This window comes from Hypomesus nipponensis, chromosome 24 (assembly GCF_054491055.1).
Source record: "Hypomesus nipponensis isolate SF chromosome 24, ASM5449105v1, whole genome shotgun sequence".
NCBI lineage: Eukaryota > Metazoa > Chordata > Actinopteri > Osmeriformes > Osmeridae > Hypomesus > Hypomesus nipponensis.
This window is the reverse complement of record NC_140384.1, coordinates 4820001-4846500: the sequence shown is the minus strand read 5'-3', so window position 1 is coordinate 4846500 and position 26500 is coordinate 4820001. Positions and strand designations below refer to the sequence as shown.

At 49.0% G+C, this 26500-nt stretch overlaps 1 long non-coding RNA gene across 1 annotated transcript in view; it reads right to left on the bottom strand.

The window, feature by feature from the left end:
* LOC146232802 (uncharacterized) overlaps positions 1–26500 on the bottom strand; it is a 55088-nt gene that overhangs the window by 26828 nt on the left and 1760 nt on the right. Inside the window, exon 2 of the long non-coding RNA XR_014742309.1 lies at positions 25705–25975. This is a non-coding gene — a long non-coding RNA (uncharacterized LOC146232802). The remainder of the gene's footprint in view (positions 1–25704; positions 25976–26500) is intronic.

The following is a 26500-nucleotide window of genomic DNA, read 5'->3' as shown; positions in this document are numbered from 1 at the left end:
CTTGTCGTGACGTCACCGTGGAGGTCATGTTATCTGGATGAATTGGGATCTTGTTTACTGTTTACTCATTGCTCAGAAACACACAGTGAATTATTAATGGATAGGAAGGAGAGGTCCCAAGGTGCTTTGGTGCCCTAATGCTGGCTGACGGAAAACCACAAGTTAGGAACCACAAGCTCCAATGTTACGTGCAGGGAACTAAGGGTTAACCAAGTGCGCCGAAAACAGGAAGAAAATAACAGACGCAAACAGGTTCCGTCATCCAAACTGACCCCTGACAATTTATTTCCATATCTGTAGATTACCCAGAAGAATGGGTTGGACGGGATTTTTCGCAATGTCGCAGTTTTAAAAAGTTTGTCTTATTAGTAGTACACAAAGAGTGTCTAACCTGTTGCCAGGCTACTAGTCTCATGAGGGAGAGGAACAAAGAGGGAACAGATATTCAGAACTGTAAACACACCTCTAAATATAACGTCTTCAGGTCAACTCGGGCTACCCCCCCCCCCCCCCCTCGCCCGCCCTCAACCCCCCTCCCGCCTCCACCCCTCCTGCTGCAGTTTAATGGGAGTGGATGACCACGAGGTCCGAAGCTCCAGGCCAGAACGCCTCATCTGACTGTTCCCTCTGTGTGTGGATACGTGTGTGTGTGTGTCCGCGTGTGTGTGTGGGGGGAGGGGGGGGGAGTGAGGGGGGGGTGGTGGTAGAAGGGTTGGAGTGTGTGGGGGGGTGCACTGAGCTGGGCCAACAAAACATCCATTTACCAAAGACGCACTGGGCCCGCGGTGACTAGCACACAATTTACGGACGCCTCAAACACTGGGCTCTCTCCGGTCCTGTCCTCGCATGTCCCTCCGGGGGACGACGGCTCAGGCCAGCGCTGGGGACGCACGGGCCTCCGATAAAGGTGTGCAGAATGTCACGAGACGACCAGAAACACCTCTGTTACCGTGGACTTCCAACACCACCGGCGCGCCGTGGAAAACGACAACATGCGGGTGACACATGCGTCATTTACCAGGGCTAAGGCACTTCTGCTATGCATCCGCAGGAGTCCAGCCTGTGTGATTTATGTGGGCAGAGACAAGGTCTTCCAAGAGCCCGATCCAGGCCCGCACTGTGGGACTACTGACTCAGCCTGAATCCGGCCCCGGCTGTTCTGAGACCAGGAAGTGGGTGGAGCACCCTGTGACCAGGCAACCAGTCCCCGTGTTGTGCACACATACAGTAAAACGAGTCGTCCTTCTTTGGGTGAATTTAGATTTGGTTGGGTCACGCTGTCCCCTGGTTGTCTACCTCAGCTGGATGTTCCTGCCAGCTCTCCAAAACCATTCAAGTGTTTGGAAGGGAATCGAGTTTCGCTTTGAATGTTTTTCCTGGGCTTTTTGTTCTTTCGCAGTGTTCGACTATATTTTTGGGATTCCGTTTCTCTTTTTTTCTTGATGTCGCCGAGACAACTTTCGCACTTTTCTACCCTTTTGTCTGTCGCTTTGTGACCTTTCGCTGTTCTTCATTCGAAGGTAGATTTTTGGACACCTTGAACAAGTAATTAAACAGATCTCCGAAACTGCGGAGAACTTAATCAGTTTTCATGTGTACCAGCCCCCTCCTCCCACTCATAGTAAATGGTTTGGGCTAATTGCCTTTTGAGTTCATCTAATTGGATACAATTCTATATTTATTTATACTCTCATAGATTCTCTCAAATTTCTGTGAGAACTGAAAATGGTATTGCCAAACCCTTTTATTCGTATAAAAAAAAAAGTAAATATGTTAGGAGTGAGCAAGAACTGCTATCAAGTGACTTTGTTCTTTGTCTATTTATCCCAAACAAAACAAAACGGTCTACAATTCTTCACCGCACTATCCGTGTGACCGTGCCATCTGTGCAATCCTCTCTTCCTATTGCTACTGTGCTTTCAAAACTTGGACGGTGTCCAATTTTTGGGTCTTTTTTTTCTCTCTCCATACCTTACTACACACGAGAGCTTTCATGCTCTCCACCAGGGCAGTGACATGGCTTTCCTCCCTTAAGGTCCTGATGGACTGGAGAAACTCAGAGGACCCATAGCGCCTCAGTCGGCATGGCATAACAGAGAAGGCAGAGATTTACAGGAAGACCCAGAGTGTGGTTTCATTCTTAATGCCGCCACTGACAGTAGACAGAGCTGTTAGGGAGATGCAAATGGATATCTTGTGTTTTTCGGCCACTGCGCTGTCATCCTTGTTATGAATAATACACTTTTTTTTACTCAGTTGCTCAGTCCTCGAGTATCGCTCAGTTCCAAAACCTCAAAGTGACCCTACTTTCTGCTCCTCTCCCTGCAGGCGGAGGGGGGGAGGGGGGGCGGGAAGGCTATCGCACCTCAGTCCTAACCTGGCTTCCCCCCACCCGGCCCCACCCATCTGGGCTGCAGACTACACCGTATCAATCTCAATTAACCCATGATGCACCATCAGCGAGAGCAGCGGGCATAGATAGAGAGGACACCACAGGAAGCAGACCCCTGCAATAATGAGAACTAGTATCATCCCCATTCACATTTGAATCGTGTGCTGAAAGAGCACATTCAACACCGAGTTCCTACAGCGTGGGTCTGTAGATACAACCTCCTGCCTTAGCCCCGACACACAACCAGAGTGGATACACTCATTAATACGAGGATCACTGGATTCCACTAATGATCAGGCCAAGGTGTTTAATCTCCTTCCGCCCTTCACTCCCCCCCCCCCCGACTCCCGCCCCTGCCCCTCCCCCCTCCCGTTCACCTGGGAGCTTCACATTGTCGGGTGAAGCCTCGCTCTCCTCCTTATTCCCTCGCTCGCTCTCCCTCTCTGCTGTTGTGGTACAGGATATTACACAGATTATCTCCCCCCTAGAAAGGTTACCGTGGATACAAGGCCATTACTTAATCGCTCAGCTTGTGGCATTTGGAGGCACCGGCCTATAATTACTCCATTCCGTGGCGCTCCACAGCCCGGTTCATTTATGATTTGAATAATAGTACTGTGAACCCTCCCTGAACCTCTTAGAGGACCGTGACTGGCATGGTTGGCCATTGTGATTAAAAGATACCATGTAATCAGCAGAGCCCCGAAGTCAAGTGGGGCTGATAACAGGCGGGTCAAAGGTCACCTCACCCTGAAACAAACGTTATTGTACGGAGTATGTCAGCAGCGCAGGCATGGGATTATTTACTGTGCACACGCGCACACCCACACACGCACACAAACAAACGCACAGGCGCACGCACGCAGGATTGTTTATCTGTCCCTCTTCATTCCAGCCCCTCCAACAGGGGCACCCATCACAGAGGCTTACGACCGCAGCGTGGAGTGACGAAGCGGCCAGAAGCGTTTGGGTGACTTCATTTCCAACACGTCCTCCATCAGCGCCCCCTTCGTAGGCCTCTGAGCTCCTCTCTGTGGCTCCATAGCGTTGTGCGCCTCTCGTTCACGCGCCGATCGTGTTGCAGACGCGGCCGGCTTTCACAGTGACTCCACATGACGATGCCACGCGACTCTCTCTCTCTCCTTTCCCCCCGCAGGAATAACAAGCTACTGCGCCCACCATAAACAAAATGCCATAATAATGTCTCATTATGAAGAAACCAGATTCATTTTGTCTGAGGAGGGAGAGGCCGGTCTCCAGAGACACAACATGGCACCCCCCCCCGTTCAGGAGGACAAACATTTGCATTTGACAAAGGCTTTTTTTTCTTCCTTTGATTGTTTAAACAGATACTGTGGTAACCGAGCATTTCACGGAGACTCATTCTCTATCCTCCTCCACTTTGGTTCAAACTGTGTGGACGACTGTAGTGTCACTAACTGACTCTGCTTTGCGTTCCGAAGCGGTTGTCATTACATTTGAAACGGTGAAAAAACTCACTAAACCTAAAACACTGCAACAGGCCCAGAAGTACATAGGGGTTTTATAGTGATGGAAATCACTGGAGAACTTCTCCCCTATTACCCGCTCTCCGCTCCCACTGCAGTTGTCTACTTTAAGCTCTCTGTGGTGTCATCTCCAGACAAGAGAACCAGAGGCTGCCAGCTCTTAGCGCTCTTCACTGGAGAATTTATTTCAGCTGGGAGGGGAGGGGGGGGGGGGGGATACACCACATCAGGGAAGGCTCCCTGACCCACAAACGGCTTAAGTCCCAATCAAGGGCGCTGGCGAGTGGATACAAGTGCAAAAGGAAGAGGTCTGTGTGGGGGGGGGGGGGGGGCAATCGTGCCTCCCTGGAGGAGGGTGAGGACAAATATGTCACTCCCCAGCCCCCCCACAACCACCCCCCCCCCAACCCCCCCCCCAGGTGCTGAACAGCATCGAGGGTCCCTGCAGGCCCACCTCGGAGCCCGGCCGGGCCCCCTTCAAATCACATCTGGAGGCATCTGATCCCAGCTCCACACCACGCGCCCCAGGTCCTGACGCAGTCCTAATCAAACACAATTAGATGAATCCCCCGGACTCCGATATAATCCCGCGGATTGCGGGGGGTAGCGGAGAGAGAGGTGGGGAGGGGGGGGGGCTGTAGTAAGGAAAAGAAAAAAGGATGGCACATCCCTGCAGAACAGAGCCAGGCAGAGCGTCTAATGTATCAAACACATGGATTAGCGGTTAGCTGGAGGGAGCTGGGGCAGGGCCGAGGGGCTGAGAGAGGCTGTGGTTACCCGCTTTCTTGAAGGCTGACTTGGCCTACGGAGAGCTGGGGGCCCCAGTTAGTCTTGTGGGAGGCAGAAAATCTGTCTCCACACGTGTAAATTGACAACTGTATAAAGATAAGTAAATATATCATAACTCTGTCCGCCAGGATTTATTTAGTTTGAAAAAGAAAGGTGGCGAGATTATTCGTTTTCCACATTTGTGTGACCAAAATCCCAGGATGAAAAATTGTGGCGGAAAACGAAAAGACTGTATGAAATTGTATTCACCGAGAGAGACATACAGACAAAGACATACCGTTCAAAGACGAAGAGAACAGAAACGGAATCCGCAAGCGCCCCCCAACCACTAGTTGTTTCTCAGCGTGTCATTCTTTATTTAAACCGGTAACATTTTTATAGCGTAGCGATCCAACACTCACCAGCAATTGGAATTGGCACATCTCTGTCTCGGGAGCTTTCTAATCAAACAGTGACTTGCTCTGGGGGGGTCACCTAACACACCAGACCTTCCTCTGTAAACCTGCCCTCCCTGCACAGGATAATCCTACCGCCTCTAATATTGTGTTACTAAGGCTGCCATATTTTCATAACTCTGGAAAGCTAATCTTGCACTTGACTCCCAGTATCGAGTCATTTCAACAGGCACACTTTGACATGTATTATTCAGGGGTATTCAAGCCCCTCACTGGCCCTGAGAGGAAGTGCTTTCACCCGGCCTCCGTCACAGGATATCAGCCCCTAATTTATTATTCAACACCCAGGAACAGGGACCTCTCGACGGGCCGTGCCTCAGAGCTCGACGCATTCATCACGCTGTTCCCCCCCCAGTCGCTCCGGGACGGAGGAGTCCAGCCCCCTGACCGTCTCATCCTCCTCCCGGAGGCTTCAGGCCTGGGTGCTGGAGAAGACACCGAGATCCTGCGTTCCCCTTTCCTCACGAAGCCGAGTGAGTCGTCTCCTTGACTCCTTGTCGCTGTTGCGTTGGGCTCATGAACCAGATCGTATCCGTGTATTCATTTAGCAGACGCTTGTATCCAAAGCGTGTGTAGCAGCTTCATAAAAGGCACGGCGTGACTGGGGTGTAGAGCGCCGGTACGGAGTGTAAGGGATGCTCAGAAGGAGATGTGGTCGGCCTCAGAGCGTCGCTTCACACAGGCACGGAGCCAGGGGAGGGAATCACCCAACTGTTCTGCTGATCCATGTGTGTCAAGGAAGTGATCCATCGGGGGCAGGAAGTGATCTATCTGGGGCAGGAAGTGATCCATCTGGGGCAGGAAGTGATCCATCTGGGACAGGAAGTGATGCCACAACAAATGCAGTAGGATTGGACTCCGAATGTATTTGTCCCAAAAAACTAAAACGGTGCGTTTGCTTGGAGTTGAGTGTCGTCAGGCAAATACACAGAGACACTTCTGACAAGAATCCTTGGAAAAAATACCTGACAAGCCGACACAAGTCGTCTGAGGTGTTTTGTCGCCTGGACAAAAAGCTTTACAATTAAGTCTGCACATTTAACCTCGTTGGACAAAAACCACACAGATGCTCGGAGGCTATTGGGTCTCAGCGCCACCATGTTTCTCCCGCTGTCTGTCCTGCTGATATAAAACCGCATTTAAGAAAGATTTAGTGGAGCTCTTACAGCCAGCGCAAACACAAACGTGACTTGATCACTGAGGTTTCTTCCTTTGTACCGCGAGACAACATTGAGTAATGTGAATCGATGCGCTGGTATGTTGAGGCGAAATGAATGACCATACAGGCCTGTGTGGAGGTCTGATGGACCGTAGCAGAATGGGGGTAGTTTTTGAGGCCTTGGCAGTGGATCCATCAGTCTGAATTAGGTCAGGCCAGTGCCATGGGAGGTCCCGGGAGGTGGAGGCTAAGGGGTGGGGGTGGCGTGCGTGCGGGGGGGGGGTTGCCTGTTTTGGGTCATCCGTGCCCCAGACACAGCTGAGGGCCAGTGGTCAGTGATCTCCAGAGCCCTCGTCGGTCCCATCCCCTCCTCTCTCGCTTTCATCCACATCACCGTATCCTCCTCTCCTTATTTCCCCTCCCGCCAGGGTTCAGTCACATCCAAGAGCATGTCGTTGTTGGTCCATGCTCGCTGGGGGGGGGGGGGGGGGTTGGGCTAGGGTTACGGTGGTGGTTCTGTGCCCCTTCCCCGGGCCAGTGATGCGCAGGTGTGACTGGGCAGGGGGCAGGTACCAGATGTGACCTGGGGACAGAGCGCGTCCATGCAGGTTGGGACAGCAGTCATCTTCCATCGCCTCTCATATCATTCATGGCTCATTAGGCTCAAAATGCACACTGGACATCTGCCACGGCCAGGACAGGCACAGGACTGTAATATCCATATTTACGTCCTCTCTCTGTCTTTCTCTTTACAGCGTAGGTCTCTCTCCGTCTCACTCTTTCTCATGGACTTTCGTCACATCTTTTTTTTTTTTTTCCCTGCTACGTCAACCACTTCCAATCCATTTCTTATTTTCACTCTTCACTCATGATTTACATCTAGATTTTTATTAATTTTTTCACCAGAAACTTCATAATGCCACAAATGTCATTAGCGTTAAGACGAAAAGCGTTAAGAGAAATCTAAAATCTACATCACCAAAGCTCTTGTCCATCAACGTTGTGTAGAGTTCTGATTTTGCGTGTCTAATATTGTGTTAATCACATGCGAAAATGATAAATATTTGGTTGACTGTCAAACACATATTAATTAAAAGCAACAAACATTTTACAAAGTGTCTACATCCGTTGGCTTGCTACTTGTTCCGCTAACGAGTGCTGACAGATTTAGATTCTTAATAATTCTTCCTGGTGCCTGTTAAATAAGATGGATGAGGTGAAAACAGCTGTGGTTTCAACATGCATTTGCTGTAAATGAGGACATGCGGTGTGCGTGTTTGTGTATCTGTGTGTGGGTGTATGTGCTTGAGTACTGCATATGTGTGTGTGTGTGTGTGTGTGTGTCTGTCGTGAATGTGTTGGCTGACATGTTTTCACAGAGGGGTGTGCGTGTGTGTTCTTGTCTTTCAGAGCCAGACCTTAGGCTACGTCTAATTGGAATCTTCGCACATCCAGGCTTGACTAGCGCTGACACACTCGACCTTGGCTCTCCTCCCTGTGTCATAGAACAGGGAAGCAGCAGCCACTGAGAATCTCCACCTACCCTGGGAAGATGAGCTACTTATCTCCCCCTCCCCTCCCACCCTCTCCTCTTTCCCATCCTTAACCTCTTCCTTGCATCCCCACTGCTTTACAGCTGCATCAGTGCAATACCATTCGAATTTCTCGGGCTAGGATGAGCTTCTCATCTCCAGAGCGGTCACCAGGGAGAGACGGTGGCTTACGAGAGCCCCGAGGCCCGACTGCGAGGTCAGCAACGGCTCTTAAACACACATCCAGGATGGTCGATCGCCGTGACCCCCCCTCCTGCATCCACGTCATCCGACTCGTGTTTGTTCTGCCCAGCGATTTCAGACTAGCTGCTCCATTACACTCAGCTGCTTGAGCATACGGCTCAAACTGCAGGGGCAATCAGCGAATCTCAAATATCCATCCCACCCTGCCTCCAGCCCCGAACCCCCCCCCCACCACAACAGGGAGCGGGGTGAGGGAGGTACTCCAGGTATGGCGACACATGATCAGGTAGAGCCATTATGTCAAACCACCTCTACTTCTGGGAACGGCGGCCGTCGATACACCCTCTCCATCGCTTTCAGAGCTGCCGGGCTCCCAGGGGTCTCCCGCTCCTTTTTTAGCCTCCGAGGGCCTGCTTTCTCCTCTTGATTTCCCCCCTCTTGCCCATCAGAGGGCATCGATCAAACAGCAACACTTAGGCTGTTCAAGGTGGACATTACAGCTGATGGGGAGAGCTTGTGCAGCCCCCCCCCCCCCCCTCCCCCGCCCCAGGCTCCGCTGCCCACCACAGAGTAGAGACAAAGGCTATTATGTCTGATTGGACCCCTCCATCTCTTAGTACTAGACATTAGGTGATTTTCCAGGTATTTATACACGCGCTCCCCGCCTCGCTGGACCACGGCACCCATGCGGAGGCCTCTCAGACAGGGGGTGAAGTGCGGCCTTTCGTCTGATGGTGTTGTTGAAGCTGTTTAGCCAAACAGCGAGTCCAGCGGTGGGGAATGATTAGCCCTAATGCTTCTGGATTGTTCTGTCTTGGCAACGCTACACCATACGGGGTGGGTTCCATTGACTGCCGGTTGTTCTGTGAACGAAGATGGCGTCGGTTTAAAGTTGGTTTGGGGGGGGAGGGGATTCGGTTTGGGTGAGCATAACTCAGTTGTGTGGTATCTAAGTGCGGTTGTGTTTCGTGCATGCTAGCCTCAAGGCTTCGACTTCACCCACAACAGGAAGCTGTAGAATCTCTTCAGTTATTCACAAAGAGATTGGGAACTCGGTCTGGATGTGTTCGTCACTGTTTAATGTTCCATTACCACATGTGCCTGAGCACTATTTCATTATTTACAATAATTCATATGAAAAAGAGGAAAGAAAATACTCAACTAATTACGCAAATGTTTGCTGTGTTGATCTGATTGTGCCGCTAATTTGGAAGATTGGGATGATTAAATATTTGAGATTGGAATTCAGAGGAAGCATGCAGTTACCAAGGAGACGTGGACTGTAAACACTTCCTTGTCAGTCACAATAAAGTGCCTGTTTCCTAGCAGGAAAACAACATCCTGTTGCACCCGGCGCCTGCCCCCAGCCCCGTAGGGGCCCAACGCAGTACCTTCGCTCGCTACGTGGGCGGACGCGCCGCGCGCACGGCACAGTTTCACGCGCATGTAAAAACTCGCCGCCTTTCGCGAAAAAGGAAAAGCAGCAGAAACGAAGTTCAATGTTTTGTCCCCCGGTGCGCCCCCGAGGGGCCAGAGCTGCGCCGTCCACGAGTCCCGTGCGGAAGAGATCGACTGACGGCCTCGTAACAACACGCCCAGCCGCCCCCCTCCCCCCCCCCCCCCGACGCTCCACACGTGAGCGTCAGAGCTTTTCAACCTGGCCTCAGCGGCTGTCTCGTTATCTCCCCACAGAGCAAAGTGCTCCCAGTGCATTTTCCGCGGACGCTCCCTCCCTCCATACGTTCTGTTTATGCACAGCACGCTGCGGCCGCTAAGAGCAGCTGAGAGGTCAAATGTCCACTTATGGCGGGTCTATTGATGTGCAGTCAGAGGCCCAGGGCCACCCATCCCCCCATCAGCCCCCCCCCCCCCCCCCCCCTCTTGTGCTAGCGCGCTAGCCCCTCATTAGCGCTAAATGGAGAAGCTGAGGTCTTGATGGACCTGTTGTTGAAGGGAGGCGTCGGTGAGAGGGGGCGGGAAGCATTGACCTCAAGCCCTCCATGTGGCCCATCCGAGGACTGCTTGTTCCAAAATGGACTCGCTCGCATCCAGCTTTCTCCCGGAACCGGTACCCGGCCGGACATCTCATTTGGGTCCTGGAACAGGGGGGCGGCGGTGACACAGTTTGTCACGACCTCGCCGCTCGCGAGCCGTGCCGGTGCTGCGCGTCCGCCGCGGTTTGTCGGCGTCGTTTTTCGAACGCTGCCAAATGTTGCACAGAGGGCGAAGGGACACACATTAGCGATGTGACACCCGGTGTGTGTCCTGTGGACAGAACGCTGTTGAAACGCACCTGAACGGCGACCTGCGGTGCTTGTGAACACCCCCCCCCTCCCTCAAAACAGCTTTGCCATTATCCTCTATTAGCCTCGTTTGACTCCTAGAAACGACAAACACCAACGCCCTTCACCAAACGACATAAAAAAACCAGTGGCATTTTATAAAGATGTTGTGAATTATGTTTGATTATTTTTACTTTACTGCACCTGAAAATTTGTTAATGGACTTTTAATGTTTTTATTGCGTTAAAGCACTTGTATTAAAACACTGTTTCAGGTGCATTCTACAAGTGACCATTTATTTAGCTTTCACAATTGTCCAGAATGCATAAATGGAAGCATAAAGCAGTGTAAGGTCTTAATACATTTTAAAAAAGCATTTCAGTTTTAGACGTAACATTTCAATTATGAGAGGTCCTTTGTCAGCATACCAAATGCATGTAGTCTCCAATGACATGCAAACGACAAGGGAAGTGAAAGGTAGATATGTACTTATAAAATCACACTGAAAAGCCCCGCACATTTGCCATCTGTTCAGCAAATGTGAAAATTGATTTAACAACGTCTCATTCCATCTCTCTCTCCCCCCCCCCCCCCGCCACACACACACACTTCTAACCAGAACACGGAAACTTTCGGTTGCGCTGCGGATCGACGCGTGAGTCCTCTGGTTCTGTCATGTGTTACAGAGATGCACAGAGAAAAGGTCCTTAAGAACATCTTCCTCACGCTTGGACATGAGGCGCAATTATCCCCGCCATGGTTTCAGGCGAGATGTACCCATCATTTTGAAAGGGATCAGTGGCTGTGGGCGGCAACGTGCCAGTGGAAGGTCAAAGCAGCCATCTTGGATCCAGATTTGTCTGCATGTCCTCTGTAATTGTTGTGAGCGTTGTGGTTCCAGGAAATAATGTACTGATTGCGGTGATTACTGCCCTACATTTTCTCATCTCGGCATCTGTTAGACGAAGACATACTTTATTATTTTTTCCTCTACAAATTAAAATCTGCCGCCAGAATGGAGACTTAGAAATACTTTTAATTGTACAATTAGTACGGATTGTATTATGGTTTTATTGATATATATTTGATACTCAGAGGGCTCAATAATGGAGTAAAATCATACACTCAAGCATTGGTATTCTTTGATAGGATTGCCTTGATTCATATCAGAGTTGATAACAGATGATTTAGCTTCTTTTTTTTTCTACCATCCTCTAAAACAACACTACATTCCTAAAGTATGCCAGGTTAAAACAAACCCTACACAGTATGTTCGTGTCAGAACACATCTCTGGGCTCGATGCTCAAAGCTCCATAACACTCCCCCAGGCTTGCCCACAGACAGTGGGACACCAAACACCCTCGGAATCTGGAAGCCGGGGGTCTACCAGTTCCTCCCAGGGGGATACCCCTCTTCCCTGCCTGGACACTCTCCATACCTGGTCCCTGGTCCCATCTGTTTGCACAAATTCCCCTCGGCGTGTGCTAAACCCAGCGCTCTCCCTCCTCCAACGCTTCAGAAGGGGGGGGGGGGGGGGGTGGAACAAATGGGCAATATTTGGTATTTAAATGTGGTTCTCTGTGATGCATGATACTACGCTTACAGGGCCTTCCCCCCAGAGTAACATTTAGATACTGCCTGGAAGGTTTTACAAGAGTCTGGGCATGTTAGCATCATCCACACACTGGAATGAGAACAAACTGGAGGATGAATAGAGTGCGCAGGGAAAGGGAATAAGTAATGATTTGTCTGTGTTTTACGTATCGGGGAGTTTATATATGATACCGGAGGTTTTTCTTCGCCCCCCCCCCCCCCCCCAAACCCAGTTTCCGTATTTGATCACCTGCTTACTTTCCGTGGCTCATTTCACCACGCAAAACTGTAGCCTTCCCTTAAAACCCCCCCCCGAGGCATATCGCTCCTGAAGTCAACTCCAGAAACAGCAGCGCGGCAGCCTGGCTGGGCTTCTGTCAGCTTGAGTCATTGATTACAGACGTGGAAGGAAGCCGCGGTGATTGGTGCGCGCACACACACCTCAGGAGAGGGGCGTCGCACGCTTGTTAAGAGCGTGACGCGCCTACCCTGCCCCCCCACACACCCCTCCCCCTCCCCCCCCCCCCCACACCTCCTGGATGCTGACAGGTGTGTGGGGGGACGGGGCTCTCGTGCGCCCCAGCGGGGGCGTTGGACTGGATGTCACAAGGCAACGCTCCCACACACTGCCCCCTGCTGGTTGGGAGACGACTGCTTTTGTCTTTGACTCTGCGTTGACAAGTACCTCTTAATGCCATGGGCTCTCCTGGGGCAGCCATCACTGCGGATGAGGCCCAAATCACACTGTATAAATACCTACGTCTCAGTTTACTGCCGCTAATAACATGGAAGACCTACAGCCAGGAGATGTGTTGATACTCATGGCAGCACCAATGAATTTGAACCTGACAAATTAATTCAAAAGGGGGCTCAGCAAACGTCCAATTAGAGAGGCCGGCTCACTTCTCCTCGGTCTCCACGTACCTCCCATGGTTACATCTTTTGATTGGACTGTATTTATCCCTCACAGGAAACTTTAACTCAGGTCTGCTTGACAGAGCTTTGATTATCAAGACAAAGTGAGAAAAAGAGAACTCGAAATTGGAACTATGAGCTCACAGTACTTAATTGAATCCACCTGTATTCCGTTTTCAGTCAATATTCTGACTTGTGTTATGATTTCAGAAAAGACCTCATTTGAAACCTTTTTGAACCCTTTCCCAGAATGTGTCGTGCACTATTTCACTTTGACATCGGTACACACCCAGTGTCTCCGGGGACTGCATGTCAGCGTGTTTAGCTGTTAGCAGATAGCGAGCGATGCATCCTTTCCCTAACCCCTGGGCTTGTTAGGGGCGATGAAGAGAGGCTTGTTTTTGCCGCCCATCTCTCGAGCAGGCACAGCTTTGGGAGGTCACGCTGCTTTACACTCCCGATGTGGCGTGTTAGGCAGGACAATCGTTATTAAGCACATTTCAGGCTCAATTACCACCCATGCACACAGCTATCAGGGCTCCACTGACTCCCTACAGATGGCAACAGGAGCCAAACAGACCAGGCCTTTTTCAAGCTAGGTGAATCTGTGTTCCTGTCTAAAGCTTTCCTTGAGTTTTTCAGGAAATGGTATGAAAAAATACAAATTATGTGCTTCGCACAACAGCACAAACAATACAGGCTGATATAGACAGAGCATTGACAACAATGACTGGTCCAAAACAATGTCAATCACGCGCTCTCTGTAAGTACCCTATCCGAGAGCTCCAGACCTTCCCCTTCGATGCAGAATGGACCAGTGCATTCCTCTGTTTATTTTTACACACATTTCCGACTGCCATTCAGCTATTTCCCCTACACCCCTTCAGATGTTTTCCCTTTCTGAATTTTTCTTCAGCATTTTGTAGCCTCCTTTTTTTTTTTTTTGCTGTTGCAGCGCGGGGAAGCCGGTCACTCTCAGAGGTACTGCTTTCAGCATGTGCTCACAGATCTGGTATTTTCCCATGCAAGAGGTCAAAAGTTTGCACAAGTCCTCCACCCCCCCCCCCCCCCCCCGCCCCCCCAACAAAAACAAGAGTTTAGAAACGTCATCTAAGTAATTCGGGAGTAAACAATTATCTAAAAACGCTCAAATTACCAAAAGTGACTAGAAGTGCATTTATATTATACTTTTTCATAGTTTTGTGACACTGGAATGCACTTCATCGAATAACTAACATGAGAACATAATAGTTAAGTGCCTCAAAGAAAATAAATGAATGGCAGTGCATATACACCACTGTTTCAGGATATCTGATGGTGTCCAATGATTTTGCATTCTCGGATGCAAAAAGGTCTAAGGAAAAAAAAGCTCATTTCAAAACTTGACATTGGAAATTGGCACCACCTCCGCCAAGTACCATCTCGATAAGGGATTTTTTTTTTTCCTTTCAGAAAATCTCCTCTCGTGCAGAAGACTAGCGCTAAAGCTCTATGTGCCTTGTTTGAGAAAAAGAGACATCAAATAGCCTACAGATAGTGATTCACCCTCCTGCTTTACGGACAGACAAATTATGTAAAGATAATCGCGTTCAAAGATTAGCCAGATGCATTTTCCCTCCATGCACGCCATGCTACTTAGTCACTTTAGCCTGTCAGGGGGAATTACCAATAGAAGAAGTGAAAATCTGAATCTATCACTGAGGGCAAAATTTAAAGCCTCTCCACTTACAGAGAAGCCCCAGCCGTCGATCAGCATTTGACTTGTGGAAATGGGCCAACTTAACAACGAAAGGTTATGAAAATGCAGTGTTGCAATGAAGTAGCACAATGATGTTTGAAACGGATGAAGTCTCCACTTGGAGTAGGTTTTTCCATGAAATCTGTCTCAGTCTGTTAGTTTCCATTCGGTACAATTTACTGGAAAAAGCATTGGACCGCTTTTTTGGTCATAACGTTTCTTTGTGTCTTCTAGTGAGTGTTTCCTAGCATGTTCAGTTGCTACAAAACACTGTTCCAACTCAGTACCGATTGAGTCAATGCCAAAATACAGTCTGAATGCTTTGCATGATCGCTATGATACTACTAATCTCCTGATTGAATAGGTCGTCCAGGCTTCTCGACAAAAACCCTAGACAGCTGTGACTAGCAACCAACAATCTTCCTGATCAAATCGCAAAGGCCTCGCTCGGTTCCGTTGTTTTTCAGCAACAGTCAAGACAGCAGATACATCTTTGATCTGCAAATCACATCTCAAAGCTCTTCATGTCTCCAATTTGCTGTGTATCTTACACAGGGAACCTTCCGCGCGAATGTGGAGTGCGTTGGAAAAGCCACAGTCGCTTATTTATCCACCCACCTGGGTCTGTACCACCCACCTCAGCGTCTGAGTCACCGTGCCTCGCAGTGTGTCTCTCAGATGGCGCAGAGCTGGAGATAGAGCGCGGCGCGGGACAGCTCAGCACAGTGCATCGGTGTGGGAGGCCAGGCCTTATGGCCCTGCTCATTCAACCGATCATGAGGTTGAGAGAGAGAGAGAGAGAGAGAGAGAGAGAGAGAGAGAGAGAGAGAGAGAGAGAGAGAGAGAGAGAGTGTCTTTGTATTCTCTTCTTGTATGGAAAACAAAACTATGTTCTACTCGTGTAGCAATAAATTTACCTCAAACCTTTGTACAAATGAATAGAATGGGGAACATAACAGTAACATATGAAGGAAAAAAACTGATAAAATGACGACAAGATGTCAGGAGAGAAAATGGAAAAAACTGGAAAAAAGCAGATGCGAGATTTAAGACAGGGCTTCTTGTCCACAACCTGACAGAGCAGTCAGTAACATTAGTCCTGTGTACAACCGCAACCCAGCTCGCACGGCCCACAACTTCCCCTGGCAGGAGTTCTGGCATGGATGCCCAGGTCTAGACCTGCCAAGTAATATTAGGAAGCGGGCAGGTTGTGGAGGCTGGAGAGACAGTGCCTGTCTGTGATATGGCAGGGGGGCTGCACACACTGACTGGCCACCGTAGAAAATTGCAGGAATGCCAGCGAAACGACCCATGATCAACATTGATATTCTCTGCGTGGTAAAGGCCATCATGGAGTGAGCTCTCTCGCGTCGGATGCTTATGAAAATGCTGAAGGCTTGTTTTATTTCAGATTTACATCCCCAGCGCAATATTGCCAGCCTATGTCGTGGGAGTAAATATTCACGGATATAATGCAAACCCACAGTCATTCTCTGGACTGTAGGGACAGCCATGCCTGTGACCCGAGCTTCCTTTGTGTTCCCTCTCTGGTCTCGCCAGAGCCCCTCCGCTTTATCTCATTACCCAGCATCCCTCGGGAAAGGTGTGTACCCTTTGGCTCCGCAGCCACCCGACCACGATCCATCCGCTCTCGAGCGATGCTGTGTTCAGAGACGCTGCTTCACACCCCCCCTCCCCCCAGCCCCCCCCTCCCCCCAGCCCCCCCCATGTTCTCTGTAGAGACCACGCGTGCCTGCCTCAGTATAGGCGCCATCAACGCCCCTCCACCCTTCCTTAACCAGCCCAGCTGTGACACCCGTTGCCCTGAACACCTCTCAGCCTCGGCTGCAGCCCCGTCTCCACCCCCCCCCCCCCCCCCCACCCCAGGATCTCACTCAGAGCCCGGTGCATGCTAGATTGATCCGATCTGTTGGAACATCAGGCCTCACTGGAAGCAGCCGAGTCCACTGAAGCGGCTGCTTAAACCAACAATCGCTGTTTGTTCTTTCTTTATCTCCTCTCCTTGTATTGTGTGCCCCCCCCCACACCCAACCCAGCTTTGGCAGATGACAAATCTTGGAGGCTTACTTTGCTCTTCCTCTCAATAGCTCTTCTGATCCCATCAGGGATCTTTGTTTTTTGTTTTTTTTCCGACTGCTGACGCTAATGTTTCTGTCTGGGGAAGGGAGAGGGGCCCAGGTTGGTAAGCCGCACGGAGAGAGAGAGACATAGAGAGTGAGAGAGACAGAGAGAAAGAGAGAGTGAGAGAGTAAGCGTCTTGTTTTCTCCAGGATCGCCGAGCGTTGTGCGTTAATGTGATTAGCGAGCTATTACCGCCTCCTTGCTCAGCCGGGCAGACACAATAGCGAGGCTCACTGAAGGACAGCTCTCCCCCTCCGAGGCTCGCGCCCCCTGGGGTGGGGTGGACTGCTGCTAGGGAGGGTTGGGAACCCGTGGGAGAAGATCAGCTCTTTATGTTGACCGATTTATTTTCAGCATAATGACACCAGGGGGGCCTATTTGACGCACGCCGGTTCAGCGATTGTGTGAAAAGGTACAGTACTGTACTATGAACAGCCATCGGCTGTTTGTAGGTTTATGTACCTGGATACATACAACTGGGGGGGAAGAGGATGACAATGTGCGTGTGTATGCGAGCGTGTGTGCATGCGCGAGAGTGCACGTGTTCGTGTGTGAAGACTCTGCCGGAATGAATTCGATTAATCAGGTTCCCCCGTTTCCTCAGAACAACACTCTGGGCTTTGGCTCCTCTCCTCAGAGGCCTGCGTGCTCGCACGGCCCACGTCTCCCCCTCAGACAGGAACCCAATCCCCTTCATCACAGCAGAGAGAGAGAGACAGAGAGAGAGATAGATAGAGAGATAGATAGAGAGAGAGAGAGAGAGAGAGAGAGAGAGAGAGAGAGAGAGAGAGAGAGAGAGAGAGAGAGAGAGAGAGAGAGAGAGAGAGCGAGAGGGGGGAAGTTGGGCAAAAGATAGAGAAACCAGCCGATAGAGGAGGAAATTTGAGGGAGCGACAGAGAGAGAGAGAAAAGAGAGAGAGACCAAAGGAGAAAGAGAGAGAGACGGAAGGAGAGAGATTGACAGAGAGAGAGAGAGGCCCAACATGCAGACTCAGGGGGTCAGTGTGGGTGCTGCAGCGTTGTTTGTTTTATCAGTGCCCCGCTGGCGCTATGGGACAGGGTTTGAGTGACGGCCAGTGGCCACAGCTTGCCACGGAGGCTCTGGTGATGAATGTTCAGAAGGCAATCTAGGACACTGCAGCGGAAACACCATCAATTCAGCAGCCCTATCGCCGCACGAGTGGGAGGTGTTGTTTTCTAAGTGTGCGAGAGGAAACGTATACGCACCAACAGAAGTGTGTGCGCGCGCGTGTCATATTTGTGTGTGTACTGTGTGGTGTGTGTGTGTGTGTGTGTACTGTATGTGAGAGTGTGTGCGTGTGTGTGTGTGTGTACAGGGGGGAGGGTTAAAGGATTACAGCTGTCTCTTGGCTGTGGGAAGTGGCTGAGCAATCCTTCCCATTGGTCATTCCCATGAACCCTGGGCTCTCTGAGAGGCACCCTGGGAGGCCACACTGGGGACTGAACAGCATATCAGCAGTGGCTGGGCCACACTGGACCAAACTGCCAGCCAGTTATCAACAGGTCCTGCTGGATGAGGGGCCTGGCAGACCAGCCTCTGGGGAAGGAGATTAAAAGAATGTGGGGGGTGGGGGTGTGTGTGTGTGGGGGGGGGGGGGGGTGACACACACAAAGTCCCAGAGATCAGCCAGGGAAATGACTCGGAAGGATAAGGGCAAAAAATCCCAGGCACTTCATGGCTGTTACCCCCCCCTCCATGCGCGTCCACACTGGGGACGCCGTGAAGGAAACCACAAGAATGATCATGTTGTGTGTGCTATAACTGCATTAGACTGCTTTTGGCCGGCTTTGGGAGAAACCTAAAGTCCTCAGTCCTTCAATGTCGTCAAAGTGTAAACTTTCCCGGAGTTGTCTACCATCTCCCGGAGCGTGTATTGGCAGAACCGTCGGGCATCTGTGAGAGAGAAGAGAAGAAAAACGGCACGTCTCCGTCTAAAGAATATAGCCCATGCAATGTTTTCACTGATTTATTTGATCATATTAAAATGGGAACTGACTTGTTTGCTGTGACAATGTTTGTTGAGTTAGGGGGCAGCCAGACTGTCTGAGCGTGTGTCCTGGGGTGTGTGTAAGGGTTGGATGTGGTGTCTGAAGACCCACGCAAATATGGTGTTCCTCTATAGCTACCTCTGTCAGGGGATCTGGACATACATAAACACAGCCAGTATGGAACTTTCCCTACTCACCATTAACTATTATGTGTTTTCGACAGACATCCAGGTTTTGGCGGATTATTACTACTTTTTTATTCCCGGACTACATAAAAGTGTCTTTCTTTTCTCTCCTTTTCCTCAGTTTGAAGGATACTGCAAAGAGGATATGTCTGTGCAATCCAAAGAGGTTGCAACTGTGTAAAAATGGTGTGGGTTCTTTACCATACTGTGGGTCTTATGTTTAAAACCAGCCAGCATTGCACATTTAACGATATTGGTTTTCGTTCCAGAGGCCCTAACCTCTTGAGTGGAACGTGCACACAATGCTCACAAACAGTTAACACTTTGATCATGCTATTTGATTAATGTGTTAACTGTGGAAAACACCTTCCCGTGGGAAAAATGTTTCACAGGAACAGACCCATATTCTTCGATTACAGGCTGGATCTGGTGAGATGTGTATTCTAAAGCCTACAAAACATGGCAATGCTATCATACATGCTAATTTTGCCACAGGGGATGTGGGTCTGTCATGTGAATTGTGCTTTTCCCAAAGTTGAATCTCAGGTTTCCACAGAGAAACCCAAACAAGATAACAAACTGACCCCACGTTGACCCCATAAACACAGGTGGTGAAGGGATGACCCAGCGACCGACAGTCGGACATTCATAGCCTCAATTACAGTTCGTTTAGAACCGCAGGACAAAAGAAGCACAGAGAGACAAATCTCCAAACCTGCGAGTCCTCCTGCTCGGCAACCGAGGCCGTTTGCTGTGACGTGACGCTAATAGAATAGAACGAGCTGCCATGCATCTGGTCAACAGGACCCTGAGTGCGTCACATGGTCCCATGTGTCTCCAATAACGAGGAGGATCACACGTTCTGCATTTCTACCAAAGTCACACATACACACAAGATCACGGGGCCCCCTTTGTCTGAATGAACTGATGTGTAAATGAGTTTATGGAAGAGGAAGACCTTGATGACTTTCATTTGAGAAATTCAAAGGGAACTGCGCGGGGCAGGAAGTAATTGCCACGGAAACAATGATCCACATGATGCCACACTCTGAGGGAGGTCACCAGACTGTTTGATATAATTGTGGCTCAGATTATTATTTTTTATTCATTTGTTATGTTTTCATTTTAACCATCTCAACGTTCTATGTTCCTGACTGTCTATGTCGGAATTACTTTGTCTGGCCTGTTCAGTGGCCTAATAGACCAATAGGACAGGGCTTTTCTTTGATAATTGAGAGGGCTAAATCTCCGTGGAACATATGGTAACTGAATGGTGATATTACATTTCTGTAGTACTGTAGACATCCTCATGTCTGAATGTCAGTTCCCTGTCAGCATGCTGGTGGACAGGGCCAGGACTAGTCCTTTGAAGCCAGAGGTGTGGGAAAAGAGATCTGAGGGGCAATCCTTGAGAAACCCTCCTTGTGTGGATAGTTGTGTGGACAGCGAGAGAGAAAGAGAGAGAGAGAGAGAGAGAGAGAGAGAGAGAGAGAGAGAGAGAGAGAGAGAGAGAGAGAGAGAGAGAGAGAGAGAGAGAGAGAGAGAGAGAGAGAGAGAGAGAGAGAGAGAGAGAGAGAGACCATGGACTTCAGTGTCACAGCCAGTCCCAAGCCGATGCCAGCGGAATATTACGGCTCTGGAGGAAATGAATTGTGGGAACAGAGGGTTCTTCTTGCAGCCCAGGACAACGCCAGTGTCAGCGATGATGGGGGGAGGGGGAGGGGGGGGGGGGTGGCTGGGCACCGACTGAAGCCAAGCAAACACTGAGCATGCTCCTCCAAAATAAATCATTTTGTGAGGTGAGCTTTGAGTCCTGACCTGAAGCTCTTTGATTCTCATTCAATGTGGCAAAGAAAGCCTTTTGGATTCAAGGGAGGTTCAAGGAAGAGAGACAAGGATAAACCCTGACAAATCCCCAGAGAAGCTACGAAACATATCAGTTATGGAACAAAAAATAAATTGTAAAATTAAATGAAACCAGACAATAATCTTAAATTACACTCCCCCAACCATAATTTTTCCTCAAAAGTACGCAAGTTTTTCAACATTGGGTCTGACAATACACTTGAAAAGAAGGGCACCTCCATTAAAACCAATGCTTTCAGCTGGACAGCATATGCTAAAAGCAGTTGGTACCATGCTTGTGTTTTCGGTAAGGGGATAACAGGGCTTTCAGAGAGGAGCAGAAGGTGGTTTGAGGACATCTGAAGAGACCTTACTTTAATCTGACCAGCTAATGGACCTCTACAGCTGTTTTCACCACCATTATCTGCCATTAATGAAATAAGTACTTGACACGCAGGTCCACAGGCATGCATATTCCCTCCTGTCTGCAAGCTCAAGTTCCTTGTTTAGTGAGTTCCAAAGAGCCTATGTGCTTTCTTAATTTATGAAACACATCTCAAATCGGAATTATATTTTTGACCACGTAAAAAAAAAAAAAAAAAAAAAAAGATAATTAAGTGTAAATGTGTCGTTTTAATTATTTACAGTCTTCAAATGGCTCAATTGATCCAAAGTCATTACTGCAGGTTCTAAACCGAACACACGTCTTGCAATTTGTCGAATTTTCCGTGGATAACTGGCATGTTTTGATGTTCCCCCTCAGGGCTTCGTCTGATTGGTCGGCCAATCATGATCCTCATCATTTCATTTGTTAAGCTTAATCTTTGGTTGGTTTTGATGAGAGCCATACTGTCTGCGAATAATATGGCGTTACCAGACAAACCGTCGAGGAGGATGGTGATGATGACGTTTCATCGCTCATGGAGCTTCTAAAGCCACTGGGGGGGAAGCATGACAAGGTGTCACTTTGTCACCTTTGACTCCAGCTGGTCTCACTCATATGGTCCTCACCAAACATCCATACACGTCGTAGTTCATAACTACCACATACCTGTAAACCCCCTCCATAACGCATATAGTTTGATCATTTTATATATACATACATATATAATATATTCTGTAAATCTGCTTTGATTAAAGATTAAGATGATATCTACTGTACATCTTGGATTCAAGTTGGGAAGGATTTTGGCAATGTAATAATAGATTTCCTTTTCAGGAAAAATAATCTATAATATAGATAATATAATAATCTAATTTCCCTGAAGCTATGGTGTGGTTGGGGGAAGGGAGGTGTATAGGATAGTGTTGTTTCACCACCCCTCCGGGTTATTCTATTCGCAGCGCAACACTTGTTGATTGAGAGGAAAGTTCTAATGAAGACAAAAGGCACACTCCAAAATTCTAAAACCCACACCTTAGAAAGTCATTTCTTATTCTTGTGTCTTGAATACTCGAGATATTGAAATGAAATAGTGGAGCTTACCTCACAAAAAAAAAAAAAAAAAAAAAGAGAGCATGTGCAAAACTCTGAGCTAACACCGTGCAGCCAGTTTACCAGAGACAAAACCAAGGCTGTTATGCCACCATTCACACAGCATGCTGCGAGCCAGTGATCTTTTCACCTACTAACGAGTGTGACATCACACGTTCCTTGCACTACAGCTCCGCTGGGTCCCACCTGCACTACTTAAAGTTTGGCGGCGCTGATTAAGAAAAAGAAAGAAAAAAAAAAAGGAAAAAAAACGACTGACATCAGCAGTGGATAAATGAACAAAGGCCTTGCGTGAATCTCATCCAGCACGAGTGCAAATGAAGAGCGGGGAAATGGGCCAATGAGCTCCTCACCTGTGTTAGCAGCAAAGACTGTGTCAAGATGTCAGCAAGCTCCTGACTGCCTGTCATGACCCCTCCCTCCCTCCCTGTGTCTCTCCCTGTGTCTCTCTCTCTCTGTCTCTCTGTCTCTCTCTCTCTCTGTCTCTCTCTCTGTCTCTCTCTCTGTCTCTCTCTCTGTCTCTGTCTCTCTCTCTCTCTCTCTCTCTCTCTCTCTCTCTCTCTCTCTCTCTCTCTCTCTCTCTCTCTCTCTCTCTCTCTCTCTCTCTCTCTCTCTCTCTCTCTCTCTCTCTCTCTCTCTCTCTCTCTCTCTCTCTCTCTCTCTCTCTCTCTCTCTCTCTCTCTCTCTCTCTCTCTCTCTCGTCTTTTTGTCAGTGTGAATACCATGCCTTATCTGCCATAAACCCCATGTTGAAAGGGAGAGGCTTCTCTCGCTATGCTTGCGCTTGTGACACTTGATGTGGCATGTGAATTAAATGTGTAACAGTGTTCTACACAGCTAAATGCCTGACGTATTTGCAATCATAATATTCCATTCTATTTGTCTGTCAGAGATCAAGACCCATAGAGCATACTATCAATGCAGCATAGGAAGCCTGTGGGACATATTGACTGGAAACTGGGACTTTCAAGAGGTCAACAAGATGCTAAATCTTGCTGTTTGTTGCGTGATTTTTTCCCCCATTGCAGGGTCGACAGCGAGATACAGTGATGGGAACACAGGGAAGTTATTAACGTCCAAGTAAATGGAAACGCAAGTCAGCTTCAGATCTCTATAGCGAGAGGATCGGTTTTGCTGGGCTTCGGCACTCGCTTACAATAACAACACGTCAGAGACTGCTAAAAAAAAAAGGAAAAAAAGGGAGAAAAAGAACGCCGGTTTCCGTGGTTACCATCTGTCTCGATGGAGCCGCGCGCAGCACCACTGTGGCCACATGCCAAGGGTGCCTCGAACCGATGAACTTGTTCCCTCTGCACAAGAAAGTCGACATTTGCCGGACGGAGAAAAGTTGGAAGGATTGCCTTCGACGGCTACGGCGACCGAGGGCACCCTGGCGACAGGTCTGTGCGCCGTGGCTGTGGGGTTGCCGTGTGACGCAGTTGTGTTGTTGATGGATGGTAAGGAGAGAGAGAGAGAGAGAGAGAGAGAGAGAGAGACGCAGTGTTCCTTCCCCATCAGATGGAGGTAAATGGCGTCGAGTCAGTGCGCACCCTCTTTCTGCCGCGTTCTGCTCCAGCAAGCAACACCCACCAGAGTGATTCTGACTGGGCTTGACCCGGGACACTGTCCTCTCTCCGGCTCCGGTTCCACCTCAGTGCCTGCGTGCTGGCACTTATGCACTTAACGCTAGTGTGCTATCTCTCTTTCGCCATCTTCGGCTCTCTCCCTTAATCTTATCCCTCTCTCTCCCACTCCCTCTCTCTTCTCCTTTCTCTCAGTCCATCTCGCAGTTGGGTCCTCTGTGGCTTTTTCTTATCCGTCCTCTCTCTCTCTCTCTCTCTCTCCCTCTATCTCTCTCTCTCTCTTTCTCTCTCTCTCTCTCTCTCTCTCTCTCTCTCTCTCTCTCTCTCTCTCTCTCTCTCTCTCTCTCTCTCTCTCTCTCTCTCTCTCTCTCTACCCTCCCAAAATCTATCCTTCTCCTTCACACCATTCTCTCTTTCTGTCTCTGTCCCTCCCTCTCTGTCGATTTGTGTTCATGAATACTTAACGGAGCCCCCTATTCATAATTTAATCATCCGAACTAAGAAGCTGTGGACCTGTCTCTTGTTGGACAGCTTTTGTAGAGATTTGCTATGTCATGTCGGACCAGGCTTTAAAGAGAATAAGACGGCATCAGCGGAGAAGAGGTGTTTCATGCACTGTGACTCAAGACGGTGTACAGGAGAGAAGGGCTGTTAGGAAAAAACGACTGCAATTGTGTTGTTGTATAATAACATACTGCAAAAGTTACCTCAGTCCTGTCGCATACTGCGTTCCACATTCCAACTGTACACATGATGGCGCAAACGGACACACACACACACACACACACACGCATGCATGCAGGCACAGCCCACCGCACCTTGACCTGATAAAGCAATACCACTAGCAGGCCCGGGCACTCTGGGAAGGACCACAGAGGCAAAGTCATTGTTATGTGTCCTTCTAATGGTGTTAATATTTGTGTGGGCCATAAATAACACTAACAAATAGCCACATAACAAGAATTAATGACAAACAAACGGAAGTGGAGCACAGAGATGCATGGTTACAGAGAGTAGAGACAAATTACCCTGGGGGGGGGGGGGGGGGGGGAGTTGGGGGCGGGGGGGCGGAACAGTCATTACTCCGCGCGGCGAGCAGGGCCTGGCTAACACCTGTGTTTCCCCGCGAAAAGCTCACCCTAATTAGCCCACACGCACCCCGGGGATCCTCCCACCCCCCCACCCATTAGGCCCCGCCCCGCATCGGCCCTGGACAGGGTGGTGGAGGGAGAGGGGTGGGAGGTGTTGGGAGGGTGTGGAGAGGAGGAGAGCTGGAGTGGACTGGAGATGTATAGCTGCTCCTTGAGATATAGAAAGGGATAGTGAAAGGGAAAAGGGGTGAACCACAGATAGAGAGAGAAGCAACCAGGAAGTCCCAGGCCTGGTGATAGCTGTTGACAAAGGTGAGAGGAGGTGGAGGCTGACACGTAAGGCCGGATGTCAGATCACGCACCTATTGGTCAGAAGCTGAATGACTAGTCCAGCTCAGCAGGCAGCAAGTGTGCCTGTCCAATTTGATAAACCAAGGACTGCCATCTCACTTACAAATCACAAGACAATGATACGATTAATTCAATCATCTCAAGGCAGTGTATGGCTCAAGACTGGCAATATATTGTTCACTGAAAATCACCCAAGCAGAAAGCACACCAGTAATTCTGAAATGTGACTTGAAGATACGACAATGTCATCACACAACACAGATGAGTGCAAGTAGCAAAAGAACAGTCATTAAGTGAGCAGGGAAACACACTGCAACTTGACAAACTAACTCACACACAGGCCTATTGCAGCGTCACACAATACAGGCAATACAACTGTTATGCAAACAGCATATCAAATAAACTCAAATCACTGATAGCATAATAGCTCTTACTTTTGAAGTTCTTCTTCCTTGTCTTTTTCTTTGCAAAGTCATAGATCAAGTTCAGCTCCCTCATCAGCTTGGACTCAATGGCCATCAAGGACAGTGCAGAAAGCCTCTTCTGACCCACAGATGTCCTGAGTGGGCTCGTCTTCCGTTTCTTCGTTGCTACTTAATAGCAGGGTTAATATATTATTGCAGATGCTTTTTTCTCTTATTTTTACTTTTCATCCTTTCTCTTTGTAGTCCCGCTGGGCTTTGAGGCACTACCGCTGTCCATTTTCTGCGAACACGAACAACGTTACATGAGAATGTTTCCAAGTTCCACTCGCCTACTGACCATGAATACACATGACACAATACATACAACGTTGCAACTGTATTCCATTGTTTTAACCTCAACTCTATCTCAGAGAAACTGAATCAGTATGATGTAAGGCACCTGCTCTATGCCCACCCATCTTGATCATTAGCCAAAGATAATTCTAAAGATAATTGTGGCCTGTTCCCAATCATTGCCTGTCCAATCATCAAACTGAAAATACAACAGACAATCATGATACCTCCTTTTTTGCCCGTATGCCCATATGGTCGATCCGGCCTTGCTGACACAACACGCAGGTTAGAAGGGAGACGTTTTGTAATTCCAAGAATCATTTGTTTCATCAACATCTACAACTGCACCCATAAGAACAATTCCCCCCAAAACACCAAACACCAGTAAGACATACCAAATGTTTGAAAAACACAAATAAGATATCAGGTTATCACATTCTACCAAAGAAGCGTCCAGAGCTATCCACGTAGG